Genomic DNA, 17,518 nt, shown 5'->3' with positions numbered 1-17,518 from the left:
GGCGTTTAGGGAGTGGGGCACCGGGCAATCTTCGCAATTCACGGCGGGAACCCGCGGCGCGGGGGGTGAGCCGTGTCCCTCTCCTGCCCGCCACCCACCGAGGCCGGGCCGGGCGGTTCCCCCGCCGGGTTTCGTGGCGCCCCGGCACCAGGCGCCCCCCGTCCGTCCGGCCCGGCCGTGCCCGACGAGAGGCGGCGAGGGGCGGCCCGGCGGCGCCTCGGCGGGCGAGGTGAAGGCGACCTTGCAGCCGCTGCTCCCGCCCGCAGCGACGGCTGCCGGCGATGGCCGCAGGTGGGTGGCTGCGGGGCCGCTGCGCCGCGCCGCGCCCCGCCCGCGGCCGTGCCGGAGCTGCGGCCGGCCCGGGGGACACACGTACCGCGCGCACCGGGAGCCTGACAAGGAATTTAAAACTTGTTTCAGGTACTCTACCTACCCTGCCATTCCCCCGCTTCTAACTTTTGAGGTTGTTTTTGTGGTTGTTTTGTTTTTAATAATTCTGTGAGGAGGGTGTAGATTTATTCCCTCCGCTTTGTGTGAGAGGACAGGCTGCATAATTTGCTTGCTCTAACCGAACCGCAATATGTGTTGGTTTCACTGCTCTCAGATCTGGCTGTGGCTTCTAAGCCTAATTTCTCGTAAAAATTAATTTTCAATCACCTGTGTGTTTTAGGCGTAATTCTGCAGGCATGTCTGAGTAGCGCCGGGCGTGTAGGGTTGTATTTGTGGAGCGGTGACGCTATTTTATAATGCCCCCGGGGAAGGAAACTCCGCCGGGCTGTGCTTGTGCAGCACCTTCTGCAGCCGGACCTGGCCCTGGCTCACACTCCCGTGCCTGGCTCTGGTTTGGTGCATCTGACAGGGCGAAATAAGCAATGGTGTTGCCAGAAGTTGGGTTAAGTAAATGCATCTCACTGAACGGCAGGCTACATTTCTTGAACAGCAGATGTATTGAAATGTCGTGTTTACTGTGTCTTGTCCTCTTGATCTGTGTTTGCAAAGCGGAGACATAGCGCATAGTTGCAGCTCTTAGGGTTATGCAATTAACAACATACTTAAGATAGCAGTGGCACGGTCTTTTGATCTGGAAGGAAAATAAACCATTCAAGTATGTCTGGGTTTTCAAACTGGCAGGTTACTTCCTCTTCCACTGTCTCCTTACCATGTAACATTTGCCTGTATAGTAAGCCAGTGAACTGACAATAAGACTTCTTCAAGGATTATATTAGATATATCTTAGTGAACTGAATTTTCTAACTGGCAGTGCTCCAGGGTGGTACTATACTTCAACAGAGTGTAATCTGCCGTTAATGAATCTGAACTCAAGCATGTTGGCATTTTAAAGAGAATTTATTATGTCAGTGTAAAACATATTTGCAACTATTTTAGGGAATTCAGGGGAAAATTTTCTGTTTTCTCTCTCCCTGCTTCCTCTTCTTTCTTTATTAATTAGACCGCTTACTCTTGAAAATTCAAAAACTTACTTTTTGTATTTTCCCAATGGATGTAGTTGAACTAGTTAGGAGTATTTCATCTCTCTACAAATCTTACCATGGTTATTACACCTTTATTACTACACCAGACTTCTGGGCAGCAGCCACCCAGTGGAGCTTCAATTACCACTACCATTTGCAATCCTTTTAAAAAGGCAGTTATTATTTATAAGATCCTGATAGACAAAACTCCACTAACAGTATTTCTACACATCTGCAAATCAAAACACACGTTAAAAAAATATTGCTTTAAAATGTGAATGCAGAGAAGTGGAGTTTATTGAAGGTATGCAATTTAAAAACAAACCTCAACCTGACAGAGCGTGAAGGGATTATCCAGACTTGACTCAGCTGTGCAGACTGTGCATTTCATGCTGACTGCTGTGCTGAACAACACTCTGCTGCAGTGATTTCACTGCCTGCTTCTCTGGGTTGTACCAACCTTTAAAAACATTATTGGTGTTCCAGAGCTGTTGATACTTTTGAGGAAAACTAGGCTTGCAGTTGCTGAGACTTGAAAATATTTGAGATGCAGTTAGATATTTGATGAAACTTATTGACTAGATATTTACTGCTCAGTTTTACATAGGTAAATCAAAAACCTTAGGAAATTTTATTTTGTGAGGTCTTATGCATACTACATGCAGTTGAAAGTACTCTTTAAGCAAGCTGGAGAAAAAGCAGTTCAAAGTCAGTATGAAGTAAAATGAGGAACTTATTTGGCTCAGGTCAGTTTTGGTTGTACTCAGAAATGACTACAGCTAAGCAAATTTGGTAGAAAAGAGATGTGTGATTTAGTTTGATTTCTTTCATTACAGGAGTCATAAAATCTTGTTTAGTATTTTCTGCATCATCTCCCTAACTTCTGTCTTGAACCACTTACTAAAATTTCTGCCCTTGAGAAATAAAGAGTCTGTTACTTTTTCCTTAATTGTCCTTTATTTCTTTTTTAATTAAAACTGACCATAATCTAGATTTTGATAGCCTCAGCCTCCAGTGATCAATCTCTTCATAATCTGTATTTTAAATAATTCTTAAAAACTGGAATGCCTCGGTGGCAATAACAGTAGTAAATAGTAGGGAGAGAGATGTATAGTAACTAGGAGGAAGGGTAGAAAATGTGTGATGTAAAACTTCTGCTTTTCCTCTTCTGTAAATATTATTCTGCTGCTTTTGCTGTTCTCTGAAGCACTGTCTCACATGTAGCTAGGTAGTCATAGATAAGAGTTTTTCTAAGTTATTCAAGAGATATTTCATCATTCAGTCATTTCCATAGTGTTTGTTGCCATGGGAGCTAGCCAGCGGCCTTATTAATGATCGAGGTGATTGCACCTTGTTTTTTGACTTGGGGTACTGAAAACTGAGCTACTGTAAGAAACAGATGTTGTACAAAAATTGCAGTTAGTTGTTTCTATGAAGAGACTGAATCATTTCTGTCCTAGGACTGAAGTTGTAGGGTTATGCTTTATATCTCTTATCATGTATAGTTATGTGTAAAATGCCTCATGTCTCCAAGCTTGCTAAATATTTACAATAAATGTACTACTTCTACCATATGTTTGAATCAAGAAACCCATTAATTGAACAAGCCCATATTTTTATGCTTGAAAGAATTGGCACTTCATTTTAATTGCTAAATTATGTGTTAAAAGTAGACTATTAAAAAAGCAAAGGTGAGATGGTGTAATAAGAATCAGTCATTTTTCTAACTTCCTGGCCTCAAATTGCAGTTATTTTCAGTCAGAAAATAGATAGAAAATCAATTGTAATCTGCTCATAATCGCCTTTCTAGTAGAGTTATGAGGCATTTCACTCTCTCTTCTTCCCCTCTCCCCCACTCCTTTTTCTTAATCCTTTTTTTTTTTAATTTTTTTTCCTCACTGTCTCTATTTTTTCCTCTGTATGTCTTGTGGAATAGGCAGATCTCCAGAGCTAGAGGAGATTTTTCATTGAAAAGGTCTTCATCTTTAAATGTTTCTGTGTAACAGCTTGAGGCTCTGTCAAAAAGCATGTTCCTTACCAAGTTGTTTAGTGGTGAGTAGAAATTGACAGAGGTTTTCATAACCTTGGGGCTTTCTGCTTAGATGAACCAGGCACTTCTCTTTTACCTATCAGGATTGATTACTTCAGGTTAGATCACATGTCTTATGTAAAAAGCTTAGCTTGCACTGCCGAAAATCCAAATTGCTTTTTCCTTAGCATGAAGCACTGGGCTTGACATTTGACACCGACTTTTCACATTCTGCTAGGCTGTTGTACTGCCCATTAAAGAATTATTTTAGGGCTTTGATAAACTCAAGCTCCATTCATTCTTGAGTTGTAGTTGCTGAATGAGAATGCTTTGAGAGCATACCTCAGTTTTAAGACTTGCACCTGTACTCTCCTAACTCAAAAGGTCCAGATGAGATGTTTTCGAAGTTTCCCCTGGGGAGTAACATAGCTCACTCTCTGCAATTGTAAGATTCATCATTCTTCCAGGCTTATGTCTCAGCAAGCACCAGACTACCTCTCCTGATGGCTTGACCATTTTAAGGTAATATTTGCTTGATTTATGATACCAGTGTAACACTTTAAAATTTGACATACGTCATTCTCCTCCCTGGGAGTTTGGGTGTCTATTTATATATTTATCTGTACGTGTGTGTACATGTAGATGGATGCAGAATAGAATGCTAGACCCTCCCAGGTTCTGCTGTCCTTTAAATGTAGAAACCTTCTATGTGCTCATAAATGTAGCTCCCAATACCTCTGTTTTAGACCAAAGTGATTTGGTTCTAAATTCTTTCAGGATAAAGATGTTCTTTGCATAAAATTTCTGCAGTATTATACAAAGTATTTAAAATGTATTCTTGCTTCAAATTACAGTTTTCTTCAGGGTGGATAATGAGGAGACTAAAGCTTTGTTAAGAAGGAGGGATTTTACTTTATGAGAGGTTGGTATTTTGAGAAAAGAGTGGGTAGAGAGGAGGGAGGGGCAAGACATTCAGTGGATGGGAGTGCAGAAAAGTTTAATGGATGTTATTAATCCTCCCAATGGAAGAAATAGAGTAGCTCCTTTTGGTATGAAAGGAATGTCTTGGGAGGTGGTTGAAAGTTGCAGAGGAGTGCCAGAGATTGGAGAATCAGTGAAGCTGAAGGTTTTCAGTAAATGTGACACAGGTTATTGCAAATACCTGAAAAGCATTTTGCTTGCTGTGGGTAGGTAAAGTTCAGAGTCTGGGGAGCATCTTAAGGAGTAAAATCCTTGAGCCCTTTACTGCTTGACAGAAGCTCACATGATAATTCCTAAATGACCATTTGTGTGAGCCATGCTCCCCTATGAGCTGTAAAAAGCAATGTGCTAAGTTGTGAAATCAGTGAATCAGTCCCATGAAGCTTTGAAGTTTTGTGATGAACTGAAAATTTCAGTGTTGCTATGACTAGACCTTTTATCTTTGGATTAATGAAATTTGGTGGTTTGGCAGAGGTTGTCTGGAAAAGGGACAAATTGCATTTCTTTTGGCGGAAGCTGCTTTCCTAGTCTACTTTTGTTCTTTAAACTGTTAATGTAAGTAGGTGGTATCTCGTTCTTCTTCTCTGCTCTCATAGTTACCATTATAGTTGGTGCTCGACTCTCAACAGGTCTCTTCAGTCCTTTGTCATCTGTAAAGCTAATACATAAATGCTGAGTTATCTATCTTTCCAGATTCGATGCATGGCTTCATTATTGATGAGACACAGTTCTCTTATAAGAAGTGCCATAAACACTTACATAGAGATCTCAACTTTATCTTAGCGAGAGCCTTAGAGCCTCATAGCTTGCAGCAACAATCCCTAAGGCTTTTCCACCTTAAAACATTCAACTAATTTGGAAACCTCAGATGATTTTTCCTTCAGCAATAGTGCCAATACGTGCTATTTGTAATGCCAGATACACCTCTGGAAATGGTTTATTCTGGCTAGGGAAGGACTGTGATGTGCAAGTGCCCAGGGCTGTGCAGCTGGGTTCACAAGTCTCAGTAGCAGCTGCTTCTGGGGTTTGTACTGCCTTTCTTACTGGGTTGCCAACTAGGCTTTTGCCATCCTTGCCGAGCTGGGAGTTGGACTCATTAGAGTTACTGGAACTGTCATGTTGGGATTGCAGTGTGGGTTTCTTGAAGTTGTTGAGCTACAGTCCATGCTTTCTGGTGAAAGATTAAAATCAGAGTTTTCTGCTTCAGCTACGTTTTCCCAGCCACTTGTTCACTTCTCTTTTCATAGCTTTTTACTGTAGCTGTTCTGTGGAAGAAAATAACATCTGGTATCATGCATACGTTGATGGGACTTTCATCTGGTTCTACCAAAAGACTGTGTGGCTAAATGTGTTTAGTGCTCACTTCCTGGAGCTTGACCTTACTGCCAGGACTCATTCAAAGTCACGAGTTTTGTGTGAGCTCTTTGTCGTCTTCTCTGAATTGAGCATTGCTTGTAAGTGAAACTTGGTAAACCACCCTTGCCTGATTTAGGAGAAGCTAAACTACAAATCTCACAGAGATGTAGTGTGTGTTTGCATTGTGAAGTTATGCAGCCAGTTTTTCTCAGGACTGAGAATAATTGTTCTTTGATAAGTTTTAATGGTGTTGGTAGAGTGCATGGTCTCTCCCTAAGAGGAGAGTATTATTCAGTATTTGGTGGTAGTCTGACATCTGATTTGTTCATAAAACTGGCTGCTCCAAAGTTTTATAAGGCTGTGGTAGACTCTCTATAATTCACATGTAATACCTTGATAAATTTTGGACATTAGTATGTTTCAAATCAGTTTGCTTTTGATATATACATATGGTGCAAGAGAGACCTCAGATAAGCAAACCCATTAGTGTGAAGTAAGCATCATCATCATAAAGCTGATCTTTGTTGCTACTTCTGTGAGCAGTTTCAATTGTTCATCTGCAGCTTGAATGCACTCATCATTATGCTGTGAGATTTCTGATGAGAAAATGTTTGTAGTGGGCAGACTGAAAACAGACACCTCCAGTGGGCATTGTAAATAGAGTTTAGTTCATCTGCTGACATGGGATCCTTTTGTGGACCGCAAAGCCTCATCCCTTGATGAGTGTAAGATACGTTGCAGAAATAGATAATAAGGTTAGATAAGGCATAATAGCAAGAGGATCACCACCAGGCCAAGTGGAGTGATCATTTACCTCTTTTTGGCACTCGTGAAATTGTATTTGGAGCACTGACTCCAGTTTTGGTCTCTAAAGGACAGAGAAGACACTGCCTTACAGTCTAGTGGATGGCAACCAGCTTGATTAGGGTGTTGGAGTAGATTGTGTGACAAGGAGAGACACTGGGAGAGTTGAGTTTGTTCAGCCTTATTTAAGAAAAGACAAAGGGGATCTTACTGCTGTCTTCAGCTCTGTAACAATGTACTCTATTTGGAGGCATGTAACAAAAGGACAAGAGGCAGCAGTTGGCAAGGTATAGTGAGAAATTGTGGCTGAAGATGAAGAAAAATGTCACCATGAGAATACTTACATGGTGGGGTAGGCGTTTGGGGAAGTTGTGGAGTCTCCAGCCTTGGAAATGCCCAAAAGAAAAAGACACATAGCTGACACTGTATGAAGTGGGAGGTTGTTGGACTAGTTGTCCTCCAGAGATTCCTTCCAAACTAAATTATTTAATACTAAATGTTAATAGCATCACCAGTTCTGAATGAAGTATTCCCATTTGTTTGTCTTTATCAGATCTAACTTCTTGACAAGGACTCTGAAGGGCAAAGTATGAGCACTGGGGGTTCAGAAGGGCTCAAAATATTAGCCTAATATAGAAATATGTGCATGAATGCACAGGTCTAAAATATAGCTGGCTTTTCAACTAAATACAAGAAAATTTGGTCAGTAATATTAATTACTACTTTAAAAGCTGCAGACTTCTGAGCCCAGAATGACTCTGAGACTGCAAATAGCTGGAAAAATTATGTGAAATCACTAACACGGTTTGTCTCTTTCTGATGTATTAAGTTATAGAACATGAGCAAGCTGTTTTATTAACTTGTAAAATACTAGGATTTCCAAGCCAGTATGTAGCTCAGTGTGGAGACTTTCTGATGGTCTTTCCTGAGTTCAGGAATACAGGAAATCTGAAGAAGAGCTATACTTAAATGACAGGTAATAAGACAGACGTCTGTGCAGCTATTTTCTTTCATTCCAAGAATCCTAGTTCATTTGGAACTTAGATTTGCAGCTACAGTAACCCACTTTGTGTAAGATCTGGCTATTGTTGCCACTTGTGAGGTCTATTAAAAGCTTCCTCAGAAAGAAACAGTTATGTGCTCAGTATGTCTCGACAAACCACATGATCATCTCTGTCTTCTCTGATTGTTAGCTTACTAAATCCGGGTAAAAAATTGAACCTTAACATATTCTCTGACTCTTTCATCCCAGTAGAGAGTAAATGGCAAGGCTGAAAGTCGTGCAGAAAATCTGCTGCTGGCAGCTCTCTTGCAGAAGGCTCCAGGCCAAAAAGACAACTGCAGCCGTGTGGTACAGGCATAGGAATTGTGTCTCAAATAAGCATAACACTGTGAAGCCATTTAGGGCGACACAGAGTCCAACCTACACCTTGAACTGTGTCCAGGAACCCTGGAGATTATGGGGCTCTATTGCCAGGAACATGGCCTGAAACACAACCTGGCCATGTCTCTAGACAGTTTGAGAAGCCTATTTTCCTCTGACAAACCTTTCAAACTCTTAACAATAGTGTGTGGCACAGATAAAAGATATTAAGTTGACTAGCTAAGTGTATTTAAATGAAGAGAATACTTTTTTTTTTTGCATAACCGTGTTAGTTTTGTAAGAGGATTTTCTTCTGACAGAACAAACTTGAATAAAAATACTTTGCTAAGCATGATGGTATACACTTTGTACAGTTGTAGGCATTGTCTGGCCACCCAGTATTGTCACAGGGAAAGTCAATTAGACAGTTCAAGTTTTCATGCTCAGAAAGCATCCAGACAACGTGCTCTTTCTGGAAGTGAGAGGAGATCAAATCTAACATGCATGTATTGGTGGAAACTTTTTTTCCCCCTTGAACGCTTTGTAGCTCAGTGTCTCCTTCAATTCATAAATAATAAAACTAAAAAATAAAATAAACCGTTGCAATCTTAAAGTAAGCGCTGTTCCCCCATTTGTTGCAGACATGGGCAGTGCATTTCACACTTGAAGTTTATGAGATGGTGTTGATAAGTGCAGTTGCTCAACAGCCACCTTAATGTGTAGAAGGGGGTTTTTCAGTGCTCTCTGGCTTGCAAACCCCTGAATACTTTCCAGCAGAGCTTTGTGTCTATTCCCAAAAAACCCCCCAAGAATTTCTAGACACGTGATTTACTGCCCTTGGAAACAAGACTTCTGGGATTGTCCATCTGTGTGCATGCCCTGGTGTGCTTACAGTGGCTTGTATGTTTGTGCTGGAGTTAACCACATTTGAGTTGGAGCATCCACTTAAAGATGGGAAATCCTTGAGCCTGCTGTATGTCATTGTGCTGGAGGCAGCCAGCAGTGGCCTGGTTGTATTAAGAGGGGTTGTGTAGCAGGGCAGGGGAGGTGATCCTTCCCCCCTGCTTGGCGCTGGTGAGGTAAATCTGAGTGCTCCAGTAGAAGAGAAGCATGGAGTTACGGAGCAAGTCTAATAAAGGGCCAGAAAGATGATGAAGAGACTGGAGCATCTCTAGGAGGGAAGGCTGAGAGAGCTGGGACTGTTCTGCCTGAAGAAGAGACTTGTGGGTTTCTTATCAATGCATATAAATTCCTGAAGGGTGTGTGCAAAGCAGGCAGAGCCAGCTTCTTTTCGGTGGTGCCATGGACAGAACCAGAAGCAGTGTGCACAGACTATTCCTTCTGAACATTAGGAATTGCACTTTTACTGTGAGGATGACCAAGTGCTGGCAGCTGCCCAGGGAGGTTGTGGAGTGTCCATTGTTGGAGATATTCAGATGCTGTCTGGACAGGGTGCAGCACCTGGCTCTTGGTAGCCCTGCAGGAGCAGGGGAGTTGGACCTGATGTCCTACACAGGTGTCTTCCAACTTCAGCGATTCTGTGGCACTGTGAAAGGAGCACGTCTTAGGAATCCATGCCTACAGTGAGTATCTGTAAGTTACAGTACTGAGGAAATCATCATCCTCCTAGGTAAACAGGGGAGGCTTTTTTTTGTCACATGATCAAAACTATTTAATTTTAAAATTAAAATCTGCTTCAGAAAATGTATTTTATTTCAGGTGCTACATCTCAGTGTAGTAGTGAGGGTGATGCCAGTGTTTTTTGGTGTCACAGAATGCTGCTTTATGCTTTCTGTGTAGTTGGCTGGTGTAGTTCAAGCCTCTTGGGCTCCTCATGTAGGCAAACTCTGCAGCTGCAGGCTGGTGCCTTGTCCTGTGATGAGCAGCTCATGGTCACTGGCTTTGTCTACCAACAGAAAAATGAAAACTGGATCTGTTTTACCCATGGTTAGCAAAAAAGTAATCAGTACTTATGATAACACTTGGGGTTTTCCACTTCTCTTCAAAACTTCAGAGAACATCCTGATAAATGTTGCAATGGTTTGCTCAAGTCTTGCATGCAGCCAGTATACTGTTGATCTAATGGGATTATATGTATGTATAAACTGTAGACATTCTGGCCTTGTTTTAAGATGACGCCCTGCTGGAAAATGCATCTCTGTTTTTTTAATTTTAAGGATAACTAGAGAGAGATGAGTCTTTTTTCAAAGAGTGAAAGAACTCTTCATCACTTTGTTTTAATGCATTTGAAAATGCATATTTTTCTACAGAGCAATTGCACTGCGTTTGAAAATACAGTTGAACATTATTTTCAAATATGGTGATTTTGAAAGGTTCTTCATTCTCTAGGCAAAACGTTACCCATCTTTATCGTAATATCAGTTCTTTTTCTGAATTCTAGGCACTCTTTACGGGTTATTTAATTCAGTCCTTTGTATGGCTGTAGAGTGGTGGTTTTTTTGTCTGGTTTTGACTATGAGTAGATCCAGTCTAGAGCACCACTTACCACTCCTCAAAACTAGGTGAACTTCTTTCAAGTGTTCTAATTAAGACATTCTATTTATTCATATAACTTGAAAAGAATTTTTTTTTTTTGTATTGCCACCTTGTAATTTTGAAGATAGGCATCTCCCTTGTAGCTCCCAAGTCCAACAGTAAACATAAGTTTTTCACCTTTTTTTGGGCTGGGTTTTTTCTGTAGTCTATAACCTTAATTTCTATTTCATAAATGCAGTGGTACATGATTGATTTAACTTGTGCACTATGTTCTTGCAGAGAACATCATTTATTGCAGGAGGCTTAGCACGGAGTTGTAAAATAAAAGATAATTGAAACATGTTAATGGGACAAATTGTCTTTCTAATTACTGCAGTAATACCACTGGAATTACAGAATTACAGAATGACCATTTTGTATGCTTGCATAAAATAATTTATTTTTAAATAAGGCTTTGCTTTCAATGTGTTTGAAACAAGATTTGACTGGAACTAGCAGCTTTTCTGGAGGGTTTTAGAGGGTTTTTTCTGCCTTATAGTATTGCTTCCCCAATATCTTCAGCCTCTGCTGTCTGAATTTTCCAGCTGCTCCAGCTCTCCCCGCTTTGGTCTCTCTGACCCTTCCATGTGTGCTTTTCACACCACGCTGGGCAGGAGTGGGAGGGAGGATAAAGGGGATGCTCTCCTTCCCATCCTTCACCCAAACCAAGAAGTGCCCTTGTCTGTCTCTCTCTGCAGCATCCCGTCCCCTTCACTGTGCCATTCTGAAATCTCCTTGCACCATGGAGTCTCCAAGCCCATCACCTCCAGGCAATTCAGGATTTTGTGCTGGCCTGCTGTTTAATCAAGTGGCACTAAGGACCTGATAAGCAGTGTGCAAAATGTCCCATACCTAGCAGCCACAAATACAAGTTTTTATAGCTTACTCATCTTGCAAGACCAGGAATTTGAAGGAGCTGTTACGTTTGCTGGGTCTGGATTTAATTTACTACCTTTTTGTATTTTGAGTATTGTAATAGGAAGCTGTTGAACTCATTATTGGATTTGGAGGTTTTAGCACAAAAAGTAGAACTTGCTTTGTCCCTTTGTGCTGTGTACCTTGTGCTTGCTTTGTACCTTCTGGTGATGCTCTTAGGCACATCTGCCTTTCACAGATGTGATGGCACAGCCCCACTGTTTCATACAGTGTCTTTCATACAGGTGAGCTCATCATTCCCACAAGGAAGCTTCATGTACTTGATAAGCCTTAATATGAATGCTTTTCTGTCATCACAAGCATGATTTAATAGGGTGATCTGACACCTTGTAAACCTTCAACAACCCACCTTCTTTTAAGGAAAAGCTGAGAAGATGCTTCCAGAAGAGGCATCTGGTTTAAGTAACTGATGTTGTGCATAAGATAAAATTAGAAAATTCTTCTAGAATTGAGAAGACTAATTAGAAATTAGTCTTCTTAATTCACCCAATTATAACTTACTAGAATATCTTCTGTAAATTTAACAATATAACATAAGTCTTCAGGTTGCATCCATTCTCATTTTGGTCATAGTGCTGCAGCATGGTGTTTACATGAACTTTAATCTGCAACTAAAGTTTATCCCTGGTTTCCTGAGGACATGTACTTGGTATGTGGAGAGTTTGGGGGTACATGAAACAGGGTGGTATTCTTATTGTTACTGTAGAAGATGTAGAGGGGGCAGGTCTTTGCTAGTGAACTTCTTACAGCATCCTTTTTAAGGCAGTTTTCTAAGCTGGGCAATACACTTGCACTAGTCGTGGTTGTAGAGCCATAAGTACAGCACTTCTCTGCCACAGAGTTCTCTGTTATAGATGTATGTAAAGGGTATCATATGTGTCTCTGCAAAGTAAGCATCTCTGTATTGCAAAAGAAATGCCTGGCTCTAATCAGGGAGATAACAAATGACTAGTGATAACAAATAGCCAAGTGATCCTACTTGCATTTAAGTGCAGTTCTTGGACATAGGTGAACTGGACTGGCTTCCCATTTTGCCTACAGAAGTTTTAATATGCTTATATGCTTAATATACCGGCAACTGAGGTAGTCTAAATACCACAGCAGGGACTGATTAGCTTTTTCAGATCACTGCTTTTATTCGCTGTTTGCAAAGAGGCTTAATCCAGTGCTGGGGATCAGGCGTCCCACTGTGCTCGTGGGTAGCTTTCTCTCAGTCTTTGTGTTCACAGTGGCAGAAATTAGTGTGGAGTCTCCTCCTGCCTCCGACTTAAAAGCTCCAAAATTGTGGTGTTAGTAGTTGTTTTTAGGAGTGTTTAATGGACAGTGTGGAGAAGCTATGGTTGGGGTTTCTTCTTTGAAGTTTAATATCTAGGCACGTGATAGGTGCATCAGTGTAATAGCATGACAATGTGTAATTTCATTTACTGTGTTGAATTGCTTTAATATCCAGATAAAGCTTGGAAAGTTACTCTAAACAGTTCTAACAAACCTATTCTCCTTCTTTTCTTCTGTTAAATCACAGTAGATATTTCCCAGCAGTTTGCCTGTCCTCACAAGCAGAGGGCGACAGCTGGCTCTGTGTTTCTCATTATTGCTTTTAGTCATGTAATGATGCTGAAGTTCAGTAAATATGCTTTTCTAGTAGTCATTCAGATGAACATTGGCAAATGCAGAATCTCTTCCTTATGTGTGTTAACCTGTCTTCAGCTGAAGTTATCAGCAGTAGCAAATTCTTATTTGAAAGTCCACAGTGTACCACCTTTTTTAATCAAGCATCAAACCTTGCTACAGTTATGTTGCTAAATGTCTTTGTTGGGCAATGGAAATATTGGGCAGTGAGGGGAGATGTGCACTGGAGTTTCTGTGTGGATTACTTCAATTGAAAATAAAAGCAATAAAGAGCTGGCTATAGCCTAGCTCCAGACTTCTGTTCAAATATTCTCTCATTGAGAAGAGATGGAAAGATCTTGGCATCTAGAACCTATCTGTGAAAAAGTAAAAGAGGAAAGCAATTGTGTTGCAAACCAATATAAGGGACTCCAGAACTAAAGGGTGGTTTGTAGTTCCTTTCTGTCAAGTGGGCTAATGTTCCAACTGCTTAAAAATATCCATTATTCCATATATTAATATTATGTAGTTTTGGTTTAAACACTTTCACCCCTCCACTGAAATTATCCACAAGTACTCTTAGAGTTGTGTGTAAATGCAAGTTTGTTGCAATTATTGACTAATGTAGAAAAGTGTCAGAAAATTCAGAATGCAATTTCTGAATGCATTTTAGTGTTAAGTGTGGGCTCCTTTCTTACCTCCTTGTGCTTTATACCACTATGATTAATTTTGCTAACAAGAAAAGGGACTACAATAGCTCCTGATTAATTTATTTTTCTTTAATATTTTTCCTTACAAAGAACATTTTGTTTTCATAATAGAAGGGGTTATATTCCTTGATATATTTTAATAGAAAACTTAGAATTTTTACTACTTAAAAAATAATTCTTTTCTTTGTTTCATGAATTAGAAACAATGAGGAGAAGCTGAAGTCTGCCCAAGCCAGGTGTTTCTTGTTGGCAGCCTGCTCCCTAATGACTCTGGCTCTCATACAGCAGCTGCCTGCTAGTCTCTTTTGTATGGCCTATTGTTGCTGCACACCCCTCGTTAATACACATGCTGCCCGGGGCAGACCCTGAGAATGACATCAACTTGCTTATCTTAGAAACCTCCGAACCTGATGCAGGATGGGGAGGTTGCCTTGCATCTGCCCAGCCAACTAATTGTGAGCTCTGCCGGCTGTGATTGGCTCCGCGGCCGCTCAGTAGTAGGTTAAGCAAAGACATCGCGGGTCCATCTGTTCGTCCATTCATTGTTCTGCTTGCTTGCCTGAAGTCTGCAGCTGAAATCGTGTTAAGGAGTTGCTTCTGGAACAGCTAAGAGAAACCAATGTCTGTGTGTTTTCCAGCCAACGTAAGTATGGGGGCTTCTCTCTGCACGAACGGGATGGTTCACCTTTCTGGTGTTGCAGCCTTATCAGTTTGCATTTGGACAACGAGCTAGCCTGCGTGTCAGCTGAGATTTGCACACTTTGGGTGTCTCTTGGAAAAAGCGGGATAGAAAAACAGTTATGTGCTAAGATTAAGTATATTAAAGAGCATTGACTCACACTGCATTCTGTTAAGGAACTTTTGAAAGCATCAGTAATGGTGCATTTCCCAGAATTTGGAAATGGTAGGAGTAGCCATCAACAGAATGAATTCTCTAGCCCAATGGGGAGAAGGAGATGTTTCAACTTCTAAGTTACAGGTATTTACCCTTTTTTGCAAATAAGCTGTTATTTAAATTGTGACTAGTAGAAAAAGCTCTTAGAATGAAAAACAGAATTAGACACCTTTTGCATTGTACCACACCTTGGGTGAAATTTGCCATGTTTGTGGAAGTAGGAAGAGCTCCATTATAGGCTATCTGAAGAGACTGACATGTAAGATTGAGCATGAGGGTGCTTTCAGATAGGAATGTGTTACAGTCAAAGGTTTTGAGTTTTTAAAACCAGTTATCTGTGTGTCAGGTCTAGTCTGGCTGTTTTTATAAAGTTTCTGATCTGTTTTGGTTTATATTTTGCATTCAGACGTCAGGTTGAAGAACACTCTGTACTCACACATGAGCCTATGTTCCAAGGATCCTGTAAAAAAAAAAAAAGTCCAAAACAAAGACCTTCATATATCAGTTGAGAGGGAAAGAGAGCATATAAAAGGGTTAAAAAGAGGTTTGCATTTCTACCACATGCCCTATTGTGTGAACATATGCATGAGTCTATTGAAAGTTTTCAGAAGATGGGCAGGCCACCAGTTGCTGGTCTCCTGCAGTTCCAGTAGACATCTGTTGCCCCAGAGCATTAACCAATCTGTTCAATGGGACATCCCTCCTTTGTTGGATAGAATGATGCAGACAACAGCACTCGCTCAAATACAATGGTAATTAAATGCATAGAAACTACAGCAGTAGGTATTTATTACATATTCATTATTTTATTTGCATTGTTGCAGTATCTTTATCATTTGGATAACAGATACGTTCTTTTTTTCTCTTTTCTGACCAACTCTGCACTTCTGTTTGTGACAAGCAGTGAATGTTTCAACAAAATTATTTCAATATTTTACATTTTGTGTTTAGGAGACTTAGAAAAAATATACCTATGTGAAAACATGTTGAACTCTTTCCTTGTAGACTGTATCTTCAGAAACTTGTTGATGATCTTCTGAGAATAAACATTTTCTTTTATATTGTGCCACATGACATTACTTTTCTCTGTTATTTTCCTCTGTGAACTAAATTTGCATTAAATGACTTCTTTTATGCTCGACTGTAAGTGGAAAGTATTCTGAATACACAGTAAAAGATGAGGTGATCTGCTAGCCCACGTCCCTTTGAGAAATATTTCTGTTTTGTGTGGAGGTGAACCGATGGTCTGATTGTTGTTAATGGCTAGTGGAAAATAGTGCAACTTCTAAGAAATGGTAAAATGTTATACTTCTATAATGAAGTGATCATCTGGATTGTTATATTTATATCTGATAAATGTATCTGCAGTACTTTAAGCCTTTAACAGTGAACGCAGTGTGTGATACTGTCGTTTCAAATAGGCTACAGTTTAAAACTTATCATAGATATGTGTAAATTGGGAGTTACCTGTTTTATTAACCTTTTCATAAATGCACATTCTTTTACTGAGTTGTGGTGAGCATAACCAAAAGGGGAAGACTTTAATGACTGGAATTTTTTGGATGATTTTTGTTTATCTTTCATTTAAGTCAGAATTCATAGTAGACGCTTTTCTTAGCTATATTGCATTGTATCAGTCAGCATGCTTTAAAACCATATATGTGTAACAAAAACTCCTTGTCAATAAAGGAATTCTTAGCTGCTGTTGCTCCTTAGATAAATGTGACCTTTTCTAGTTTTCATGAGCTTCGTTGTCCTGTATATAGGTACACTAGTGTTTATTTGGAATACAAATTCATTCAAATTGACTGCCTGGCATGTTGCTCTTCACTAACCAAACCAAGACAAAATAATCAGCAGCATTCAACAGTGACATCTGATTTTCATGGTTCTAGTCAGTGAATCTCATAAAGGACATCATGATGGGAGCTCCAAAGTGTAATGTTTCTAAGATAGGCTACTGGCCACAAATACAATATGCAAAGTTTCCAGGCATTGTAAAAATTTGTCTGAAAATAAATGCAATTTTCATGCAGGGTTTAGGCCAAATGGCAGGAATAGTGTACTGCTTATGCAAAACTATTTCAGAAATATTTAGCTTTGGATTTACAGTACAAATACAATTTTAACTACGCTTTTAAAGCAATAGTATAGTGACTATATATTATCTGTGGGAGATGTTAAAGCTGCTGCTTTTATTATTCTGTTCTTTAAATAGCTTCTGAAAAACAGTGGAGTTCTTTGCAAAACAAGCAATTATATATTGAAGCATAATGGAGATTGACAGGGAAATTAAAGCAGATAGATGTGAGGCTGATTATGTATATATTCCTAACAATGGACCAAGCTCAGGCTATGGTCATTTTTCATATGCAGTTGTTGTGCAAATCATCTAAAGTACGTTTCATATAGTGCCTAATCTTCAGACACATTCATATGCTAGTGCCTTCTTTGAATCGCACTGGAGGGTGTTATGATTGTAGTTGCTGTAAAGCACTTAAACTTCAAGAAAGAAGTGATTGGAGAATGACTTAAGTATTATTTTAACTAACACTAAAAAAAAAAATAAATCCTCTGTCTAATCTATGCACTTCAGGCTTTTGGTATTTGATGCTGTTAATATGCAAACTCTTCTTCCCCCCCTTCCAAAAAAACCCTCCCTTCACTTTTAGTTCAATACTAAAATGACATTTCACAGTACACGGATTTAGGCAGTGACCCATTATCTCCCTGTATTCTGCAGCAGCAGTACATGAGCCAGCTCAACTTTTCAGTCCAGCTTAAAAGTATTGCCCATTAACTAGACTTCCTCGAGTCAGAGCAGATTGT

At 40.1% G+C, this 17,518-nt stretch overlaps 1 protein-coding gene across 1 annotated transcript in view; it reads left to right on the top strand.

The window, feature by feature from the left end:
* Positions 1-297: 297 nt before the first annotated feature.
* ZC3H12C (zinc finger CCCH-type containing 12C) overlaps positions 298-17,518 on the top strand; it is a 43,911-nt gene continuing 26,690 nt past the window's right edge. Inside the window, exon 1 of the mRNA XM_041414408.1 lies at positions 298-420. The gene's annotated coding sequence lies outside the window, so the exon portion shown is untranslated. The remainder of the gene's footprint in view (positions 421-17,518) is intronic.

Source organism: Onychostruthus taczanowskii, unplaced genomic scaffold, assembly GCF_017590055.1.
Source record: "Onychostruthus taczanowskii isolate IOZ18803 unplaced genomic scaffold, ASM1759005v1 scaffold105, whole genome shotgun sequence".
In the NCBI taxonomy this organism is placed as follows: Eukaryota; Metazoa; Chordata; class Aves; order Passeriformes; family Passeridae; genus Onychostruthus; species Onychostruthus taczanowskii.
Note: the sequence above shows the minus strand (reverse complement) of the source record. Positions and strands in the feature narration are given on the sequence as shown.